The sequence below is a fragment of the Oncorhynchus gorbuscha genome, linkage group LG04 (assembly GCF_021184085.1).
Source record: "Oncorhynchus gorbuscha isolate QuinsamMale2020 ecotype Even-year linkage group LG04, OgorEven_v1.0, whole genome shotgun sequence".
Classification (NCBI taxonomy): domain Eukaryota; kingdom Metazoa; phylum Chordata; class Actinopteri; order Salmoniformes; family Salmonidae; genus Oncorhynchus; species Oncorhynchus gorbuscha.
Genome location: NC_060176.1, coordinates 79,238,222 through 79,255,897, shown reverse-complemented (window position 1 = coordinate 79,255,897; position 17,676 = coordinate 79,238,222).

The window sequence follows — 17,676 nt, the reverse complement described above, 5'->3', positions numbered from 1 at the left end:
ACTGCGCTCCAAAACGTTTTGAAGTAGGCGCATCTGCGACTGCAATTTAACATCATGAGCGTAACCTCTATCATTGTCTGTTATTTGTATATTGTTATTATTATTAATAACAAATCAATACAAAGGTACATTGGGGAACACAAATATATTTAAATAATATACAAAGGACAATTGGGCTAGAGATTACTATATCACAATTCACAAGGACCTTAAGGGGCATACGCGCATTTATACTTCTAACAGCTTTTTTGTTGGTCAAGTATTTAATTGTCTTAAAATATTTGTTTTTGTAGGGTAAGGACATGTGGTCAGGACATGTGGTCAGGACATGTGGTCAGGACATGTGGTCAGGACATGTGGTCAGGACATGTGGTCAGGACATGTGGTCAGGACATGTGGTCAGGACATGTGGTGTTTTGTTTGTAAATGTACATTTGTGTACATTTGTGAATATGACATTTGTCCCTCAAAAATTATGAAATTAATTTACATACAAATTTCAACTTATTTCTAAGTAAAGAATCCAAGCAGCACATCTCTCCATAATAGTGTGAAATCTTCATAAATGTGTTCAATTATAAATCTACTGATGTCTTACCACATATTTCTTACATGAATACAATGCCCCAAAAAAGATGGAACACTTTCTGTGGTCCTCTGTAGCTCAGTTGGTAGAGCATGGCGCTTGTAACGCCAGGGTAGTGGGTTCGATTCCCGGGACCACCCATACGTAGAATGTATGCACACATGACTGTAAGTCGCTTTGGATAAAAGCATCTGCTAAATGGTGTATATTATTATATTATTCTGGGTGGTCATTACAAAGATACAATTTTTATTTATTTATTTTTTAAACTTCTTCATATAGTGGTTGGCAGGATAATATTTATGAATAATTTCAAAATACATTCCCTTAATTGTGTTAATAAGTAGGTATGTGTGTGGCAACATCTTAACTTTTTCCAAAATATCTTATCAATAAAATCATTCCAATAAGGCAGTGGCTCCCAAAATGTTTATAGTCCCGTAACCCTTCAAACATTCGTCCTCCAGCTGCGTACCCCCTCTAGCACCAGGGTCAGCTGCGTACCCCCTCTAGCACCAGGGTCAGCTGTACCCCCTCTAGCACCAGGGTCAGCTGTACCCCCTCTAGCACCAGGGTCAGCGCCCTCTCGAATGTTGTTTTTTGCCATCATTGTAAGCCTGCCACACACACACTATATGATACATTTATTATATGATACATTTATAAAAAAGTTAGAAATATCCAATAAATGTCGTTCCACTTCATGATTGTGTCCCACTTGTTGTTGATTCTTCACAAAAAAATACAGTTTTATATCTTTATGTTTGAAGCCTGAAATGTGGCAAAAGGTCGCAAAGTTCAAAGGGGCCGAATAGTTTCGCAAGGCACTGTAACATTTGACATTGTCCATAAGATTGAGTTCATTTGCACACAGAAAATCATACAACGATGGAAAGACCTGTGTGTTGTCCTTGTTAATGCAGACAGAGAAGAGCTCCAACTTGTCCCTGTAATCCTAGATTCAGATCATTCAGGCGAGAAAAAACATCACCCAGATAGGCCAGTTGTGTGAGAAACTCGTCATCATGCAAGCAGTCAGACAAGTGAACATTATGGTCAGTAAAGAAAACTTTAAGCTCGTCTCTCAATTTTAAAAAAAAATGTGTCATATATACCAGGAGCTGTGTCAGGCCCACCACGTCTGTTGACTCATCCAGCTGTAACAGACATATACCAGGAGCTGTGCCAGGCCCTGTTGACTCATCCAGCTGTAACAGACATATACCAGGAGCTGTGCCAGGCCCTGTTGACTCATCCAGCTGTAACAGACATATACCAGGAGCTGTGTCAGGCCTGTTGACACATATACCAGGAGCTGTGTCAGGCCTGTTGACTCATCCAGCTGTAACAGACATATACCAGGAGCTGTGCCAGGCCTGTTGACTCATCCAGCTGTAACAGACATATACCAGGAGCTGTGTCAGGCCTGTTGACTCATCCAGCTGTAACAGACATATACCAGGAGCTGTGTCAGGCCTGTTGACTCATATACCAGGAGCTGTGTCAGGCCTGTTGACTCATCCAGCTGTAACAGACATATACCAGGAGCTGTGCCAGGCCTGTTGACTCATCCAGCTGTAACAGACATATACCAGGAGCTGAGCCAGGCCTGTTGACACATCCAGCTGTAACAGACATATACCAGGAGCTGTGTCAGGCCTGTTGACTCATCCAGCTGTAACAGACATATACCAGGAGCTGTGCCAGGCCTGTTGACTCATCCAGTTGTAACAGACATATACCAGGAGCTGTGTCAGGCCTGTTGACACATATACCAGGAGCTGTGCCAGGCCTGTTGACACATATACCAGGAGCTGTGTCAGGCCTGTTGACTCATCCAGCTGTAACAGACATATACCAGGAGCTGTGCCAGGCCTGTTAACTCATCCAGCTGTAACAGACATATACCAGGAGCTGTGCCAGGCCTGTTGACTCATCCAGCTGTAACAGACATATACCAGGAGCTGTACCAGGCCTGTTGACTCATCCAGCTGTAATAGACATATACCAGGAGCTGTACCAGGCCTGTTGACTCATCCAGCTGTAATAGACATATACCAGGAGCTGTACCAGGCCTGCCACGTCTGTTGACTCATCCAGCTGTAACAGACATATACCAGGAGCTGTGCCAGGCCTGTTGACTCATCCAGCTGTAATAGACATATACCAGGAGCTGTGCCAGGCCTGTTGACTCATCCAGCTGTAACAGACATATACCAGGAGCTGTGCCACGTCTGTTGACTCATCCAGCTGTAATAGACATATACCAGGAGCTGTGCCAGGCCTGTTGACTCATCCAGCTGTAACAGACATATACCAGGAGCTGTGCCAGGCCTGTTGACTCATCCAGCTGTAACAGACATATACCAGGAGCTGTGCCAGGCCTGTTGACTCATCCAGCTGTAACAGACATATACCAGGAGCTGTACCAGGCCTGTTGACTCATCCAGCTGTAACAGACATATACCAGGAGCTGAGCCAGGCCTGTTGACTCATCCAGCTGTAACAGACATATACCAGGAGCTGTACCAGGCCTGTTGACTCATCCAGCTGTAACAGACATATACCAGGAGCTGTGCCAGGCCTGTTGACTCATCCAGCTGTAACAGACATATACCAGGAGCTGTGCCAGGCCTGTTGACTCATCCAGCTGTAACAGACATATACCAGGAGCTGTGCCACGTCTGTTGACTCATCCAGCTGTAACAGACATATACCAGGAGCTGAGCCAGGCCTGTTGACTCATCCAGCTGTAACAGACATATACCAGGCCTGCCACGTCTGTTGACTCATCCAGCTGTAACAGACATATACCAGGCCTGCCACGTCTGTTGACTCATCCAGCTGTAACAGACATATACCAGGCCTGCCACGTCTGTTGACTCATCCAGCTGTAATGCATATAATTCACTGGCTTGTATGTGAAGCATTAATCATTACGGAACATCTCCTGACATGCCACTGATGCGTCGTGAAACAGTGTTGTTTGATAACGGCATTGTCTGTATAGTTTTTTGGGCCTTTTCCCCCAGCATTGTCCCAGCCATATCCGCGGCAGCAGGAAGAATGAAGTCCTCCACAATAGTATGGGGTTTGCCTGTCCTAGACACTCGGTAGCTCACCATTTAAGATGCTTCTAACCCCTTCTTATTAATGGTACCTGTTGCTTTTATACATGTCTTACTACTCGAAAGTCATCTTTATTCTCGCTCAAAAAACTCCCGTGGCTTATTTTTCAAAGGGTCATGTTTTGTTCCTAAATGTCTGCGCCAGAGTGAAGGTTTCGTTGAGTTGTGAGATAATACTTGTGCACATTTAACACACTGTAACTGAGGAAAGACACTTCTCCCAATACAAGTGAACCCCAAATCAACGTAGTTCTCATCATATTTACGCCTCTTCGATGGTCCAACGTCCCTGTCTGTTGTTCGGTGCTTTCCCAGGTAAGGGGGGGAGTAGCTTGGTGCTTTCCCAGGTAAGGGGGGAGTAGCTTGGTGTTTTCCCAGGTAAGGGGGAGTAGCTTGGTGCTTTCCCAGGTAAGGGGGAGTAGCTTGGTGCTTTCCCAGGTAAGGGGGAGTAGCTTGGTGCTTTCCCAGGTAAGGGGGAGTAGCTTGGTGCTTTCCCAGGTAAGGGGGAGTAGCTTGGTGCTTTCCCAGGTAAGGGGGAGTAGCTTGGTGCTTTCCCAGGTAAGGGGAGTAGCTTGGTGCTTTCCCAGGTAAGGGGGAGTAGCTTGGTGCTTTCCCAGGTAAGGGGAGTAGCTTGGTGCTTCCCCGGGTAAGGGGGGAGTAGCTTGGTGTTTTCCCAGGTAAGGGGGGAGTAGCTTGGTGCTTTCCCAGGTAAGGGGGGAGTAGCTTGGTGTTTTCCCAGGTAAGGGGGGAGTAGCTTGGTGCTTTCCCGGGTAAGGGGGGAGTAGCTTGGTGCTTTCCCAGGTAAGGGGGGAGTAGCTTGGTGCTTTCCCAGGTAAGGGGACAGTAGCTCTTCGGCTGCATCAGATTCACAACTGTCAGTGTCCATGCTAGCTGGGATAACAACAAATGTAGAATGACTGATGTTAGTATTGGATGTGCTCGTGGAAACATAACAACTTGTGTCATTGACAGGTGCAGGTGTAGTACTGCTGGAGGTAGCAGTACTACCAGTAGAGCTGGTATGTGTCTCTATGGACGCGGGCCTTACTTTTTTTAAACCATTTATCAATTTTTGAGCAAACGGAATTAGCAGCAGCTACATTTGGCTACATACAGACCGTTAAGAGAGTAACGGTTAATGTGATTGGATGTTAACTATTTGACTAAGCTACCTATATTTGACATTGTGTTGTCATTTCGCTGAACACTAAATGGTTTAATTTTATTTTTGGCAGTAAAACGAGGCTCCTCAGGTGAGAAAAAAACCTCAAGCAAATGTAAACGGACTGTTTGAAAATGTGAAATTTTCCCCCAAAGTTTTTATTTTTTTATTTTTTTATGTGAATCACATTTTTATTTGGCATCATTGCAGTTTGGAAATACCTGCAATAAGACATAAGGTATAGATAGATACAACATGCTGTTGTAACAAGGCTCGTATTGTTGTTGAATGAACAAAAGAAAAACAAATCTTTCCTACTGATGAGTCAACGGGGGGTTATTTGTAGGTATGTTTTGAGACGTTCCTGGCTTGCTACAGCACTGTGAACCATGTCACATTGAAGCATACGATTGGCCTAGTTATGTTGGGGATCAAGGGGATTGGATGCATTTTACTAAAGAAAAAACCCCTCAAGATAAGAGAGGCGCTGAATTTAACAATTATTATTCTTATTTAAATGTAACCTTTATTTAATTGGCAAGTCAGCTAAGAACAAATTCTTATTTACAATGACAGCCTACCCTAGATGACGCTGGGCCAATTGTAAGCGGCCCCATGGGTCTCCCAATCACGACCGGATGTGATGCAGCCTGGACTCAAACCAGGTACTACTTCTCTCACCTACACACACATGGACTGGAAGAGAGTATTCAGGATATTATAGCCACCACACACACACACACACACACACACACACACACACACACACACACACACACACACACACACACACACACACACACACACACACACACACACACACACACACACACACACACACACACACACACACACACACACACACACACAAATAACATAGACTACCCACAGGGTACACACTGGTTGAAATTACATTGAACCAACGTGTAATGGACGTTGAATTGACGTCTGTGCCCAGTGGGTAATGATTAAAAGACCAAAATTACAAAAGGAAAACATTCTAATCATCCAGAGGTAGCTTCTAGCAGACAAACAGTGTAATTCGTCACAGCAGTTTACCGGCAGACGGCCCGAGAGACCAGGGGCTAGAGGATAAGTGGCATCTATTGTGATGGACATTTAGTGGTGCATTATAAACGAGACCACAGCGACAGTCAGGTTTGAATATATCAATTGAAGAATCAGGAATGATATGCTGAATGAATGGGTTGGTGGGTTTAGTGGATGAATGAATGGGTTGGTGGGTTTAGTGGATGAATGAATGGGTTGGTGGGTTTAGTGGATGAATGAATGGGTTGGTGGGTTTAGTGGATGAATGAATGGGTTGGTGGGTTTAGTGGATGAATGAATGGGTTGGTGGGTTTAGTGGATGAATGAATGGGTTGGTGGGTTTAGTGGATGAATGAATGGGTTGGTGGGTTTAGTGGATGAATGAATGGGTTGGTGGGTTTAGTGGATGAATGAATGGGTTGGTGGGTTTAGTGGATGAATGAATGGGTTGGTGGGTTTAGTGGATGAATGAATGGGTTGGTGGGTTTAGTGGATGAATGAATGGGTTGGTGGGTTTAGTGGATGAATGAATGGGTTGGTGGGTTTAGTGGATGAATGAATGGGTTGGTGGGTTTAGTGGATGAATGAATGGGTTGGTGGGTTTAGTGGATGAATGAATGGGTTGGTGGGTTTAGTGGATGAATGAATGGGTTGGTGGGTTTAGTGGATGAATGAATGGGTTGGTGGGTTTAGTGGATGAATGAATGGGTTGAATGAATGGGTTGGTGGGTTTAGTGGATGAATGAATGGGTTGGTGGGTTTAGTGGATGAATGAATGGGTTGGTGGGTTTAGTGGATGAATGAATGGGTTGGTGGGTTTAGTGGATGAATGAATGGGTTGGTGGGTTTAGTGGATGAATGAATGGGTTGGTGGGTTTAGTGGATGAATGAATGGGTTGGTGGGTTTAGTGGATGAATGAATGGGTTGGTGGGTTTAGTGGATGAATGAATGGGTTGGTGGGTTTAGTGGATGAATGAATGGGTTGGTGGGTTTAGTGGATGAATGAATGGGTTGGTGGGTTTAGTGGATGAATGAATGGGTTGGTGGGTTTGTGGATGAATTGGGTTGGTGGGTTTAGTGGATGAATGAATGGGTTGGTGGGTTTAGTGGATGAATGAATGGGTTGGTGGGTTTAGTGGATGAATGAATGGGTTGGTGGGTTTAGTGGATGAATGAATGGGTTTAGTGGATGAATGAATGGGTTGGTGGGTTTAGTGGATGAATGAATGGGTTGGTGGGTTTAGTGGATGGATGGGTTTAGTGGATGAATGAATGGGTTGGTGGGTTTAGTGGATGAATGAATGGGTTGGTGGGTTTAGTGGATGAATGAATGGGTTGGTGGGTTTAGTGGATGAATGAATGGGTTGGTGGGTTTAGTGGATGAATGAATGGGTTGGTGGGTTTAGTGGATGAATGAATGGGTTGGTGGGTTTAGTGGATGAATGAATGGGTTGGTGGGTTTAGTGGATGAATGAATGGGTTGGTGGGTTTAGTGGATGAATGAATGGGTTGGTGGGTTTAGTGGATGAATGAATGATTGAAATGAATGAAAAATGCAAATGATTTAGAATGTAGGCCGACCAGAAAATGGTTGGAAACATATTATATTCTGTGTCACTAATGTGGAGAGCCGTAAAGTAGAGAGTAGAAAAGTTCAAACCACATTAAGGACCACTTCATTAACCCCTTAAAGTTTTATCTGTCACTACTGGCAGCGCCCCCCTACTTTCTTGAGCATCTGTTGAAGACAATAAGGGCGATACAGTGCCTTCTGAAAGTATTCAGACCCCTTGACTTTCTGTTAGGTTACACCTGGGGTGGCAGGGTAGCCTAGTGGTTGGAGTGTAGAGGCGGCAGGGTAGCCTAGTGGTTAGAGTGTAGAGGCGGCAGGGTAGCCTAGTGGTTAGAGTGTAGAGGCGGCAGGGTAGCCTAGTGGTTAGAGTGTAGAGGCGGCAGGGTAGCCTAGTGGTTAGAGTGTAGAGGCGGCAGGGTAGCCTAGTGGTTAGAGTGTAGAGGTGGCAGGGTAGCCTAGTGGTTAGAGCGTAGAGGCGGCAGGTAGCCTAGTGGTTAGACTGTTGGACAAGTAACTGAAGGGTTGCAAGTTCAAATCCCCAAGCTGACAAGGTACAAATCTGTTGTTCTGCCCCTCAACAAGGCAGTTAACCCACTGTTCCTAGGCCATCAATGAAAATAAGAAATTGTTTTTAACTGACTTGCCTAGTAAAATAAAGAAATTCTAAAGTTGATTCATTTGTTTTTTCCCCCCTCATCAATCTATACACAATACCCCATAATGACATCACAATACTCCATAATGACATCACAATACCCCATAATGACAAAGCAAAAACAAGTTTTTAGAATTTTTGCTAATTTATAAAAAAATATATAAAACTGAAACATTACAATTACATAAGTATTCAGACCCTTTACTCAGTACTTTGTTGAAGCACCTTTGGCAGTGATTGCAGCCTTGGGTCTTCTTGGGTATGACGCTACAAACTTGGCACACCTGTATTTGTGGAGTTTCTCCCATTCTTCTCTGCAGATCCTCTCAAGCTGTCAGGTTGGATGGAGAGTGTTGCTGCACAGCTATTTTCAGGTCTCTCCAGAGATGTTAGATTGGGTTCAAGTCCGGGCTCTGGCAGGGCCACTCAAGGACATTCAGAGACTTGTCCCGAAGCCACACGTGTATTGTCTTGACTGTGTGCTTAGGGTCGTTGTTCTGTTGGAAGGTGAATCTTCGCCCCCAGTCTGAGGTCCTGAGCTCTCTGGAGCAGGTTTTCATCAAGGATCTCTCTGTACTTTGATCCATTTATATTTACCCCGACCCTGACTAGTATCCCAGTCCCTGCTGATGAAAAACATCCCCACCGCATGATGCTCCCACCACTATTCTTCACCGTAGGGATGGTACCAGGCTTCCTCCAGACGCGGCGCTTGGTATTCAGGCCAAATAGTTCAATCTTGGTTTCATTAGACCAGAGAATCTTGTTTCTCATGGTCTGAGAGTCTTTAGGTACCTTTTGGCAAAACTCCAAGTGACCTGTCATATGCCTTTTACTGAGGAGGGGTTTCCGTCTGGTCACTCTACCATAAATGCCTGATTGGTGGAATGCTGCAGAGATAGTTGTCCTTCTGGAAGGTTCTCCCATCTCCACAGAGGAAGTCTGGAGCTCTGTCAGAGTGACCATTGGGTTCTTGGTGACCTCCCTGACCAAGGCCCTTCTCCCCCTATTGCTTAGTTTAGCTGGGCAGCCAGCTCAAGGAAGAGTCTTGGTGGTTCCAAACTTCTTCCATTGAATAATGATGGAGGCCACTGTGTACTTGGGAACCTTCAATGCTGCAGAAATGTTCTGGTACCCTTCCCCAGATCTGTTACTCAACACAATCCTGTCTCAGAGCTCTATGGACAATTCCTCTGACCTCATGGCTTGGTTTTGCTATCACATGCACTGCCAACTGTGGGACCTAAATGTGATTTGCAAATATTTGCTTTGTCATTATGGGGTATTGTGATGTCATTATGGGGTATTGTGATGTCATTATGGGGTATTGTGATGTCATTATGGGGTATTGTGTGTAGATTGATGAGGGGAAACAAACCATTGAATCAATTTTAGAATACGGCTGCAACGTAACAAAATGTGTAAAAAGTCAAGGGGTCTGAATACTGAATGCACCGTAATTCAGGGTGCTATTTTCTCTTATGGCCAGTAGATGGCAGAAGAGGCTATCACAAATGTTTTGATGCTCTTCATTCGGATTCGACCCTTCACCATGGAACAGGCGGGTGACTGACAGTGGTGTCCCCGTAGAGAGTCTATTAAATGACTAACTCCTAATCCTATGAGTATCTCGGTTTCAAGAGGCCTTGCAAGGTCTAATCAACAACAACAAAAAAGCCTAAATAAACATCTTCTTCAAACTGTACTGTTCATGTATTTTAATACGCTGTATATTTTAGAGAAATACAACGATATCACTGGCAGTTAGCCATATGACTGTCTCCCCTCTTGGTGACACTTCAGTTCTGAGAGTTGGGGGTGGAGGGGTCACAGGGGAGAAGGTGGGGAGTTGGGGGGGTGAATGGAGGGGAGGTGACTGGGGGAAGGGGGTGACTGGATCTTTTTGTAGGGTGATGGGGTGAAGCAGGGGTAGCTGGATCTATTTGTAGGGTGATGGCTGGGGGGGGTAAGCTGGATCTTTTTGTAAGGTGATGGGGTGGAGGGGGGGTGGCTGGGTTTTTTCTGTAGGGTGATGGGGTGGAGGTGGGGATAGCTGGATATTTATGTAGGGTGATAGAGGGTGGAGGGGGAGGTAGCTGGATCTTTCTGTAGAGTGATAGAGGGTGGAGGGGGTAGCTGGATCTTTTTGTAGGGTGATGGGGTGGAGGGGGTAGTTGGATCTTTCTGTAGGGTGATGGGGTGGAGGAGGGGCAGCTGGATCTTTCTGTAGGGTGATAGAGGGTGGAGGTAGCTGGATCTTTCTGTAGGGTGATAGAGGGTGGAGGTAGCTGGATCTTTCTGTAGGGTGATAGAGGGTGGAGGTAGCTGGATCTTTCTGTAGGGTGATAGAGGGTGGAGGTAGCTGGATCTTTCTGTAGGGTGATAGAGGGTGTGCCCTCTATCTGAGAACCATCCCCTGCTTCCCTGACTGTTGACTAAATGTCTCCACGCCCTCTAACGGATGCATATGTATGCAAATGCATTAGCGGTCAGTTCTTCAAAGCTCAAAATGTGTTGCTATTATAGATGGATGATGTAGCCTATAAATACACAACTAAAGAGACTCTGGCTTCCCCAGTGGCTGTAGTCACCCACTGTAGTATCTGAAGGTAACATCTGAAGGTGACATCTGAAGGTGACATCTGAAGGTGACATCTGAAGGTGACATCTGAAGGGGACATCTGAAGGGGACATCTGAAGGTGACATCTGAAGGGGACATCTGAAGGTGACATTATAGGTGACATCTGAGGTAGGTGACATCTGAAGGTGACATCTGAAGGTGACATCTAAGGGACATCTGAAGGTGACATCTGAAGGTGACATCTGAAGGTGACATCTGAAGGTGACATCTGAAGGTGACATCTGAAGGTGACATCTGAAGGTGACATCTGAAGGGGACATCTGAAGGTGACATCTGAAGGGGACATCTGAAGGGGACATCTGAAGGTGACATCTGAAGGGGACATCTGAAGGTGACATCTGAAGGTGACATCTGAAGGTGACATCTGAAGGTGACATCTGAAGGTAACATCTGAAGGTGACATCTGAAGGTGACATCTGAAGGTGACATCTGAAGGTAATTCAATGATTCCCAATGATTCCCAATGATTCCCGATGATTCCCAATGATTCCCAATGAATCGATGATTCCCAATGATTCCCAATGATTCCCAATGATTCCCAATGAATCCCAATGATTCCCAATGATTCCCAATGATTCCCAATGATTCCCAATGATCCCGATGATTCCCAATGATTCCCAATGATTCCCAATGATTCCCAATGAATCCTGAGTGATGTGGAGTGATCCTGGTGGATCCTGAGTGATGTAGTCAGAGACACTGAATGATTTAGTCAGAGAGACTGAATGATGTAGTCAGAGAGACTGAATGATTTAGTCAGAGAGACTGAATGATGTAGTCAGAGAGACTGAATGATTTAGTCAGAGAGACTGATGTAGTCAGAGAGACTGATGTAGTCAGAGAGACTGAATGATTTAGTCAGAGAGACTGATGTAGTCAGAGAGACTGAATGATGTAGTCAGAGAGACTGAATGATTTAGTCAGAGAGACTGATGTAGTCAGAGAGACTGAATGATTTAGTCAGAGAGACTGAATGATGTAGTCAGAGAGACTGAATGATTTAGTCAGAGAGACTGATGTAGTCAGAGAGACTGAATGATGTAGTCAGAGAGACTGAATGATGTAGTCAGAGAGACTGGTGTAGTCAGTGAGATTGAATGATGTAGTCAGAGAGACTGATGTAGTCAGAGAGACTGAATGATGTAGTCAGAGAGACTGATGTAGTCAGTGAGATTGAATGATGTAGTCAGAGAGACTGAATGATGTAGTCAGAGAGACTGATGTAGTCAGTGAGATTGAATGATGTAGTCAGAGAGACTGAATGATGTAGTCAGAGAGACTGAATGATGTAGTCAGAGAGACTGATGTAGTCAGAGAGACTGAATGATGTAGTCAGAGAGACTGAATGATGTAGTCAGAGAGACTGATGTAGTCAGTGAGATTGAATGATGTAGTCAGAGAGACTGAATGATGTAGTCAGAGAGACTGATGTAGTCAGTGAGATTGAATGATGTAGTCAGAGAGACTGAATGATGTAGTCAGAGAGACTGAATGATGTAGTCAGAGAGACTGAATGATGTAGTCAGAGAGACTGATGTAGTCAGAGAGATTGAATGATGTAGTCAGAGAGACTGATGTAGTCAGTGAGATTGATTGATGTAGTCAGTGAGACTGATTGATGTAGTCAGAGAGATTTATGTAGTCAGTGAGACTGATTGATGTAGTCAGAGAGACTGATGTAGTCAAAGAGACTGATTGATGTAGTCAGAGAGACTGAATGATGTAGTCAGAGAGACTGAATGATGTAGTCAGAGAGATTGATGTAGTCAGTGAGACTGAATGATGTAGTCAGAGAGATTGATGTAGTCAGAGAGACTGAATGATGTAGTCAGAGAGATTGATGTAGTCAGTGAGACTGATTGATGTAGTCAGAGAGACTGATGTAGTCAAAGAGACTGATTGATGTAGTCAGAGAGACTGAATGATGTAGTCAGAGAGACTGAATGATGTAGTCAGAGAGATTGATGTAGTCAGTGAGACTGAATGATGTAGTCAGAGAGACTGATGTAGTCAGTGAGACTGAATGATGTAGTCAGAGAGACTGATGTAGTCAGAGAGATTGAATGATGTAGTCAGAGAGACTGATGTAGTCAGTGAGATTGATTGATGTAGTCAGTGAGACTGATTGATGTAGTCACAGAGACTGAATGATGTAGTCAGAGAGACTGAATGATGTAGTCAGAGAGACTGAATGATTTAGTCAGAGAGACTGATGTAGTCAGAGAGACTGAATGATGTAGTCAGAGAGACTGATGTAGTCAGAGAGACTGAATGTAGTCAAAGAGACTGATGTAGTCAGAGAGATTGAATGATGTAGTCAGAGAGACTGAATGATGTAGTCAGTGAGATTGATTGATGTAGTCAGTGAGACTGAATGATGTAGTCACAGAGACTGAATGATGTAGTCAGAGAGACTGAATGATGTAGTCAGAGAGACTGAATGATTTAGTCAGAGAGACTGATGTAGTCAGAGAGACTGAATGATGTAGTCAGAGAGACTGATGTAGTCAGAGAGACTGATGTAGTCAGAGAGACTGATGTAGTCAGAGAGACTGATGTAGTCAGAGAGACTGAATGATGTAGTCAGAGAGACTGATGTAGTCAAAGAGACTGATGTAGTCAAAGAGACTGATGTAGTCAGAGAGACTGAATGATGTAGTCAGAGAGACTGATGTAGTCAAAGAGACTGATGTAGTCAGAGAGACTGATGTAGTCAGAGAGACTGATGTAGTCAGAGAGACTGATGTAGTCAGAGAGACTGAATGATGTAGTCAAAGAGACTGATGTAGTCAGAGAGACTGATGTAGTCAGAGAGACTGATGTAGTCAGAGAGACTGATGTAGTCAAAGACTGAATGATGTAGTCAGAGAGACTGAATGCTACTTGTTTGATTCCGTAACAGACTTTCTGACCCTGACATGGTGTGAACATCTGTTTTCTGACACGTTGGTTGGTTGGGTGAATAGATCGTCGACTCTGTGGAACATTAGGTTACACTGTTCTCCTGTCCAATTCCGTTACCATGTGAGCCAGCATGTCTGTAGCAGCTAGGGTTGCCATGGTGACGCGTTTGCTCCAGTTTCATCCTGGCCGTGCCAGATCCGTTCATGGATGCTGCTGGTATCCACATCCTTCCTCTGGTTGGCTCTGATAGCAGTTATAGATTCATACCGTCATTGGGATAACCACGTGTGTGAATACTAATCATTCAGAGGTTCTAACAGCATATTTTCCCATTATGTTGGTACAGAGAAAACACATACAGTGTCTTCTGAAATTATTCACACTCCTTCTTCCACATTTTGCAGCCTTATTAGTATTAAATCGTTTTTTTTTCTCCTCATCAATCTACACAAAATACCTCATAATGACATCACAATACCCCATAATGACATCACAATACCCCATAATTACATCACAATACCTCATAATGACATCACAATACCCCATAATGACATCACAATACCCCATAATGACATCACAATTCCTCATAATGACATCACAATACCCCATAATGACATCACAATATCCCATAATGACATCACAATACCCCATAATGACATCACAATACCCCATAATGAAAAAGCCAAAACAGGAGCTCTATGGACAATTCCTTCGACCTCATGGCTTGGTTTGTGCTCTGACATGCACTGTCAACTGTGGGACCTTATATAGACAAGAGTGTGCCTTTCCAAATCATGGCCAATCAATTTAATTTACCACAGGTGGATGCCAATCACGTTGTAGAAACATCTCAAGGATGAACAATGGAAACAGGACGCACCTGAGTTAAGTTTTGAGTCATAGCAAAGCGTCTGAATACCTATGTATTCTGTTTATTATTTTTAATACATTTGCAAAAAATATCTATAATATATATAATATCTGTTTTCACTTTGTCATTTTGGGGTTTTGTGATGTCATTATGGGATATTTTAATGGTATTATGGGGTATTGTGTGTAGATCGCTGATTATTATTTATATTTTAAATCCATTTTAGAATAAGGCTGTAACTTAACAAAATGTGGAATAAGTCAAGGGGTCTGAATACTTTCCGAATGCACTGTATGTGCACACAGAAACTCCTCTGCGCCATCCGACCAACCACCAAACAGGCAAAGCGTCAATACATGACTACGATTGAATCCTAGACACTGGCTTTGATGCTCGTCAGGTGTCGCAGGGCTCGCAAACTATCACGATTACAATGGGAAACCCAGCTGACAGCTACCCAGTGACACGAGCCTACCAGACGATGTTCGCTTTGAGGCACACAACACTGAACCATGCGTAAGAGCACCAGCTGTTCCGTAGCCGATGTGAGTAAGACCTTTAAAAATACCTTTAAACAGGTTAACATTAAGAAGGCTCGAATGCCGTCGTCAAGTTTGCCGATGACACAACGGTGGTAGGCCTGATCACCAACGACGATGAGACAGCCTATAGGGTGGAGGTCAGAGACCTGACAGTGTGGTGCCAGGACTACAACCTCTCCTTCAACATCAGTAAGGACTATAAGAAAACACATCGACCAGCTGTAGTGGAGACGGTCGAGAGCTCCAAGTTCCTCGGCGTCCACATCACTAAGGACCTATCATGGTCCACACACACCAACACAGTCCTGAAGAGGGCACAACAACGCCTCTTCCCCCTCAGGAGGGTGAAAAGATTTGGCATGGGGCCAAGTTCTGCAGCGGCACCATTGACAGCATCTTGACGGGCTGCATCACTGCTTGGTATGGCAACTGTTTGGCATCCAACAGCAGGGCGCTGCAGAGGGTTGTGGGTACAGCCCAGTACTTCACTGTGGCAGAACTCCCTGCCATCCAGGATCTCAATATCAGGCTGTGTCAGAGGAAGGCCCTAAAAATGGTCAACGACTCCAGCCACCCAAGCAACTCCATACCACACACTGGACTCTATACCCACACACTGGACTCTATACCACACACTGGACTCTATACCCACACACTGGACTCTATACCACACACTGAACTCTATACCACACATTGGACTCTATACACACACTGGACTCTATATCCACACACTGGACTCTATACCACACACTGGACTCTATACCACACACTGGACTCTATACCCACACACTGGACTCTATACCACACACCGAACTCTATACCACACACTGGACTCTATACCACACACTGGACTCTATACCCACACACTGGACTCTATACACACACTGGACTCTATACCCACACACTGGACTCTATACCACACACTGGACTCTATACCACACACTGGATTCTATACCCACACACTGGACTCTATACCACACACCGAACTCTATACCACACACTGGACTCTATACCCACACACTGGACTCTATACCCACACACTGGACTCTATACCACACACTGGACTCTATACCCACACACCGGACTCTATAACACACACTGGACTCTATACCCACACACTGGACTCTATACCCACACACTGGACTCTATACCACACACTGGACTCTATACCCACACACCGGACTCTATAACACACACTGGACTCTATACCACACACTGGACTCTATACCACACACTGGACTCTATACCAGACACTGGACTCTATACCACACACTGGACTCTATACCCACATATTGGATTCTATACCACACATTGGACTCTATACCACACACTGGACTCTATACCCACACACCGGACTCTATACCACACACTGGACTCTATACCCACACACTGGACTCTATACCACACACTGGACTCTATACCCACACACTGGACTCTATACCCACACACCGGACTCTATACCCACACACCGGACTCTATACCACACACTGGACTCTATACCACACACTGGACTCTATACCCACACACCGGACTCTATACCACACACTGGACTCTATACCACACATTGGACTCTACACCACACACTGGACTCTATACCACACATTGGACTCTACACCACACACTGGACTCTATACCACACACTGGACTCTATACCACACTCTGGACTCTATACCACACACTGGACTCTATACCCACACACCGGACTCTATACCACACACTGGACTCTATACCACACTCTGGACTCTATACCACACACTGGACTCTATACCCACATATTGGATTCTACATTTACATTTTACATTTAAGTCATTTAGCAGACGCTCATATCCAGAGTGACTTACAAATTGGTGCATTCACCTTATGACATCCAGTGGAACAGTCACTTTACAATAGTGCATCTAAATCTTAAGGGGGGGGGTGAGAGGGATTACTTATCCTATCCTAGGTATTCCTTAAAGAGGTGGGGTTTCAGGTGTCTCCGGAAGGTGGTGATTGACTCCGCTGTCCTGGTGTCGTGAGGGAGTTTGTTCCATTGACTTGGTATTGGTGTCCCATGTACAGTATATAGCCATGTTATCATTGACTTGGTCCTGGTGTCCCTTGTACTGTATATAGCCATGTTATCATTGACTTAGTATTGGTGTCCCATGTACAGTATATAGCCATGTTATCATTGACTTGGTATTGGTGTCCCATGTACAGTATATAGCCATGTTATCATTGACTTGGTCCTGGTGTCCCTTGTACTGTATATAGCCATGTTATCATTGACTTGGTCCTGGTGTCCCATGTACTGTATATAGCCATGTTATCATTGACTTGGTCCTGGTGTCCCATGTACTGTATATAGCCATGTTATCATTGACTTGGTCCTGGTGTCCCATGTACAGTATATAGCCATGTTATCATTGACTTGGTCCTGGTGTCCCATGTACTGTATATAGCCATGTTATCATTGACTTGGTCCTGGTGTCCCATGTACTGTATATAGCCATGTTATCATTGACTTGGTCCTGGTGTCCCATGTACAGTATATAGCCATGTTATCATTGACTTGGTCCT